Genomic DNA, 6,879 nt, shown 5'->3' with positions numbered 1-6,879 from the left:
CACATGAGGTTCGACGAGACAGTTATGTAGATTTGATGATGCGGCCACTCACTCCTGAGGAGGAGCCTACAATAGTAAGTTGTAGTTTGAATTCATGATTAAATATGTTATAAATTTAGCATGCTATGAATTATAATATTATAGTTTAAATTGTAGATTCATCTGACAAAGGTATTTGAACATATATAGCCCACAATCACAGAGGTACCAGCATTGCCGAGGGCATACGAGAGGACTCCTGACCGACGCAGGAGGTCGATGAGAGAGGTATTTATTATGAAATTTTGATAGTATTAATCTCCAATACGGAAAAGATCATTATGCATTTGAGTAATTCAATGTTAGATACGTAGAATCATATAAATTTAGTAGTCTAACTTTGGGTTTTCCTTTTTTGTTTATGTAGGAGGCATCCGATCCACCTAGTGCAGTGAAGAGGCTGCATTTTGATCATCCACCAGCACCCTAGGATAGTGTAATTTTCGTAGGATGCATCATGAGACATTTTGAGATGGCATATGCCACATTGTATATAGAAACATTGATATTATACACATTCTGATGGCAGGATCAGCCACATTTTGTATATGGATCTATGTATTTTGATATATATATATTTGAGTACTTTGTCTATGGATACATGATCTTTGATATATATTTGTGTAAAATTTTGTCTATGGATACATGTATTTTGATATATATTTTTATCATTTACGTGCACAATGATATACATATTAATTTAGTATCTAGTATTGTTCAATTTATCGTGGATCATGTGTCATGCCCTAAATTTTACTAGTAAAAACACAACAATTTTTTTTTTTTTTAAAGCTTATGAAGTCGCATAAGAAATTATATATTGTAAAACAAGGTTATCATTGAATAGGAGTTCAAGACTCATGTGAATAGTGTGAAGGTGTTAACATTTTAGTCACAGGTGGTTTTCAAATAGATTGGATGACAGTCTAGTTCAAGTTAGTGTCACGAGTCAAACGAGCAAGTTCAAGATACAACACTCATAAATGAGTGAGGTAATTCATATCCTAACAAGCCTCTGATACTAATATTCTATTAGGGTCTGTCATTTGTATCATATGGACTAGGTCGTGATTCTAGCATGTAAGGGAAGGGGATCAGAATTACTTATTATCCTCATTACCAATGTACACACATTCATTAATCATTACAATATATATTAATGTGACAATTAGTATATTACTATATCCTCATTATCTATCAACATTGCTTCCTCACCAAATTATTGAGTGCACAACAAGATTGTAAGCAATCTACTAAGTTTTAAATTTATACAATCAATGGTATCACATAACATCTATGGATTGTTATTATCAACTAGTCATTTACAATACCACAAGGAGAAAACTTTCTTTCACATTTTCAAATGATAACAATGATGTCAAAGAAAATCTGTGACTCGTACCAATGCTTTCATAACAATATAAACTCCAAATGAAACATGCATAGACAACCTTATCAATATTTTCTTCTACACGTACATTAGGTAACAATGATACAATCTCCTTCCATCACAATGGGGCAACATAAGGGACTTTTCAAAATAATAAGGAACATGGACATTGAAAGATATGGACAATGAGTAGCATGAACATTGTCCAACATGATCGTTGAGAACATGAACAAGCTGGTGAATCCTCCTTCACAAATGAAGGCACAATGTCAAGTTTTCTCATCCAACATCAATCTGCAAGATGATCATTCCAAGCCATTTCCATTGCTCCCTTGGACACAAATCTGCATATGCAACACAACAAAATAACAAGGACCATGGGTGCTTTTCACCCAACCATAGGCCTCAAAGAGACCACCCCCGCGCTAGGGAACAAGGCTCAAACTGGGATACACATACAATCTTTCAATGCATAAACATTACATTTCAAACTTGAACAATTTCCCCCCAAGACTATTTCACAATGGCTTCATAGATGGAACCATAAACATAGGGTGAAGGTGTGTTCTAAAATGGAGACTTGCCATACCAAACCATATTTGCAATAAACAATTTTCATGCCCTCTTGGGGCTATCATAATTCACCAAATTTCATGCCCTCTCGGGGCTATCATAAATGAACCATTTAATGCCCTCTCGGGGCCTCCACATTTCCTCCTCCAAACCCACTACCATCAGCTGTAACTCCTCAAACTTCCTTTCTACACAATACTTTCCTTATCACCCCCAACAAGATATGAAATGTTATGGCATACAATGGAGCCCATACTCCAAGGTTCTCAATACATTTTTTGAACCCAACTTAAGCCCTTCACCCTGGACTTCTCTTCCCTTCCCACAAGGGTCAGTGTAAGTCCCAATCCCATAACAATACTCAAGCACAAAACAAGAAAACAAAACCAAGTAGAAATAAAACAAGAAATTTTGGCAAACACCCCACTAGTTTGGCCAAGACCCTCTAATAAAGCCTTCCCACTAACTTATTTTAGCAAAAAAACTAAGCCACTCCATCCTTACGAACTTGTCTCCTCTAACGGTTCATCAATAGCCCTCACGAGCTCTGAGTTATGACCCTCGAAGGATCGACCTCAAAATGCACTTAGAGCACCTTGAAGACTCCTCGATACGGGGTGGCCGCAAATGATGGATGGTCTTCGTGGCCAGAACAAAGGTGTGACTAGGGTTCACTCGCTCATCTGGAGCTAATGGGACTGACGATTCGATGCCAAGATCGGCAGTTTCAAAGTTACCCTGTGGTGCACCTATGAACCGAGGCACACTGCAAGTTTTGGCATCGAGCGAGATCGTTGTACTGAATCCAAACAGAATGTGATCTCTAAAAAATGAGATAGTTTATTTTAGGCCTTAGGATCACCGTCCTGTAGCATTTGACAGTTCGTCGATAGCCCTCATGAGCTCTGAGTTATGACCCTCGAAGGATCGACCTCAAAATGCACTTAGAGCACCTTGAAGACTCCTCGGTACGGGGTGACCGCAAATGATGGATGGTCTTCGTGGCCAGAACAAGGGTGTAACTAGGGTTCAACAGCCCATCCGAAGCTAATGGAACTGACGATTCGATGCCAAGATCAGCGATTTCAAAGTTACGCTGTGGTGCACCTATGAACTGAGGCACACTGCGAGTTTTGGCATCGAGTGAGATCGCTGTGCTGAATCCAAATGGAATGTGATCTCTCAAAAATGAGATAGGTTATTTTAGGCCTCAGGATCACCGTCCTATAGAATTTGACAGTTCATCGATAGCCCTCACGAGCTCTGAGTTATGACCCTCGAAAGATTGACCTCAAAATGCACTTAGAGCACCTTGGAGACTCCTCGGTACGGGGTGGCCGCAAATTATGGATGGTCTTCATGGCCAGAACAAGGGTGTGACTAGGGTTCACCCGCCCATCCGGAGCTAATGGCACTGACGATTCGATGCCAAGATCAGCGGTTTCAAAGTTACGCTGTGGTGCACCTATGAACTGAGGCACACTGCGAGTTTTGGCATCGAGCGAGATCACTGTGCTGAATCCAAACAGAATGTGATCTCTTGAAAATGAGATAGGTTATTTTAGGCCTCAGGATCATCATCCTGTAGCATTTGACAGTTCATCAATAGCCCTCACGAGCTCTGAGTTATGACCCTCGAAAGATTGACCTCCAAATGCACTTAGAGCACCTTGGAGACTCCTCGGTACGGGGTGGCCGCAAATGATGGATGATTGTTTGAAGACTACTCCATGTGTCACTATCTTTCTTGGAAAAAAAATTGCTTTTGAACATCAAGCTTGCAATATTATCAATTATTGTCAAACTTTTTCAACCAAGTCAAAATGTTAAATGCAAATATTTGTTTGCATTTTTTGCTAAGGGGAGTTTCATAAATTGACTTTGATTTTCTATGTCTCTAGTGCTTGAACATACTTAAAATGGCTCTTTGGTCTTAGAGCTATTGGTATTTTCTAACTTCATGGTCTATGATATGCATACTAAGAATTTCTTTCACTAAATGGTTTCCTTGATCTATTGACTACACTTAAATTTGTTCACTTGTCATCTCTCTTTCTATATGTTCAATACAAAGAGCTAGAAGAGACAAATAATCTTTCTTACCTTCATCTCTCTAAGCACATGATAGAAATCAATTCTAAACTTGAGAAAAGGTTAGATGAGAATATTGCATTCTTAAATTAATCTCCCTTAAGACCTTTACATACACACGAGGCATTCTTAAATTAATCTCCATGGAAGAAAATTTCATAAAACTAAAGATTCCATAGTGTTGAAACATAAAATCCAAGATCTCATTTATGATGGGATTTTTGATACCTCTAATGACTCATCCACTCATAGCCTTCATATCCAACTTCATATCATGTCAGTATGCATGTGCTATCTTGCTTATTGGCTTTAATTGCTTATCCTACATGCTATCTTCTTTCATGGATTTTATGGCTTATCCCAAATGTGCTTCATACAACTTTTCAATATGAAAGTCTTTCAAAACATTATACAATATTATGACTCTTTATGCTTTCAAATGCTATGATTGGTTGTAAAATGGAAGAAATCAAGTATTCTAATTGTTCATCCGTACTTTATGGATTTTTCTTATTTGATTAGTTTGATAAAAATAGTTTTAATAATCATAATGTCAGCTTTATGTCAAATAAGGAAAAAACCAAATTTGTAATAAGAAATCCGCATGCAATTATCTTTCATATAGTTATAAATGCTCTTAAAATTATCATTATAGCCTTGTATCACATGCAAATATGATTTGGAAGAACTTGTTCAATATCTTCCTCTTATAATTTCTTACAAAGAACCTACCAAAATACAAAAACCATATACAAAAAACTACACATTTTACATCATAATACATCATAAATTTTAAAAATTCTCCCCAATACCACCCCCCTCCAACTCTTCATGATGTACCTACATTCCAATATCATACAAAAATTAGTAACTTATTGTATTAAACAAGATAATCATCAATTCATTAAATCATTATGAAGAAAATAACATAAGAAGTATATATACCTAGTCAAGTATTCCAATAGGGTCCTCTCTCTGTTTTAGGGTCTCCAACAAGGCTTCATGATCAACATTAGCAATAGTAAAAAGTTCTTATACTTTTGGTCTTCCTTGATGCTTCAATAACTTTACATTTGTTGCTATAATAAGATGCGAATATATGAGAATTACTTTGTGCTTCTGATAGTCTTCAAATGTAGGAATTCCGTTCCTTCTAAGCATGTATGTCCGCAACCATGTTCCAGCAACAACCACTGAACTAGTAGGATATGTGAATCCATCATCATCTGTGATCGGTTGTACAAGTTTTTGTTTTCCTCTTACACAACGTGCTAACCAATAATCGGATTTCTCATCATTCCCCTGTGGTGCAACCAATGCAAAGACATGTCCTGGCTGAAGTAGATCTGATAGATGATTATGCTCAAGTGAACTTTCCATGTCTTCATTTTTGATAGAGGGTATGATAGACAATGGAGTAAGATAATGTGGAGCCCATGTGTCCACCCACTCACTTGACTCACAGTGATCCCAATCACACTGAAAACAAGTACGACAAAAACAAGCTAGTTGTCATGTCCAAATGGTCCATGTACTAGAATTAGAGCTCCGAAATGAATCCATTTTTGATGAGTTTGTCACTGTAGCACAATCTGATCTATCACCTATGGACCCTTCCTCAACCAACCAAAAGAACCTGCGTACCACTGAATTAAGAGTCCCCCCCTGTGATAATGCTAAACTACACCAATCAACAATGCTACGAGCATCAAGAAGCTCTGTTGTTGAAATCTTCAGTTGCTCCTTAACTAGAGCTCTCTTCACACATGCCCCTGCTCCATCATGTTCCCCTTTTCCATGGTCGGACTCAAAAAAACTCCAAATATGAGGCACCCCTCTCTCTACGTGCATCCTACACAACTAATAAAACATGCGAGCATTCTTGAATTGACTTGTACAGTTATCTGACCAAATGATATGTCTATCCATAGCAATTGCATGCTCGTGTAAGAAATAAAAAAAATTCTCGAAACAATGTTGCACAAACTCGTGAGAGTGAGATCTATCATCACTCATATAAAAATGATACTCTCTAATAATCTTTCGATTATCTTCCGCACTATCAGGGGCATGTCTATATGTTATGTGAACAAAAATTGCAATCTGAATAGAGTTGTAATACTGAGATTGTGTCTCATTTTGAGGTTGCAATGTGTAGTTTTCAGCAAAATCAACAACTGATATAATAGTGCCAATGGGAAAAGTCTCCTTACACGTTCTAAATTGTTGATCCAACCACTAAGACTTGTGACTATGTCTTGCATACTTGTAAAAAAGATTTGCCTTGAAATCTGAAATAAAATTAGCCACATTGATATCTTTTCCAACCAATTCAGATCTAGAGCTCTCACTCCCACTCTTCAATGTGTATTTCACCATTTCATAGACCCTTTTTTTCACTATTGTCTTTCCAAGATCTTGTTCACACCCCTCATGGAAACATGTGTCAAACTTGGATAAGCCACCACATTCAGAACACTTCTCATTTAAGCAAGCATTTTTATAAAAGGAACAACCATCAACTCTATGACATAAGAGTTGATCTAACAAGTCTCTTGATGATTTTGGAAGCCCACTAGCCCCACAATCCTCCAACATTTCTTTACTATGCAAAGTAGAACGGATGGAGCATAATAGTTCATGGTGCATAGAAAACTCAACATGATATTTGCAACAACATGTATTTCAAATTTTGAGTGGCACACAATAAAATGGCTTCAAAGATTCAAAAGCCCTTTGTGATATATGAACACTTGGATGACTCTCTCTAAATTGTTTGAACAACA

This window comes from Cupressus sempervirens, chromosome 4 (genome assembly GCF_028749045.1).
Source record: "Cupressus sempervirens isolate cs-2001-9-10 chromosome 4, ASM2874904v1, whole genome shotgun sequence".
Lineage (NCBI taxonomy): Eukaryota > Viridiplantae > Streptophyta > Pinopsida > Cupressales > Cupressaceae > Cupressus > Cupressus sempervirens.
The sequence above is the reverse complement of the archived record's forward strand: the minus strand, read 5'-3'. Positions refer to the sequence as shown.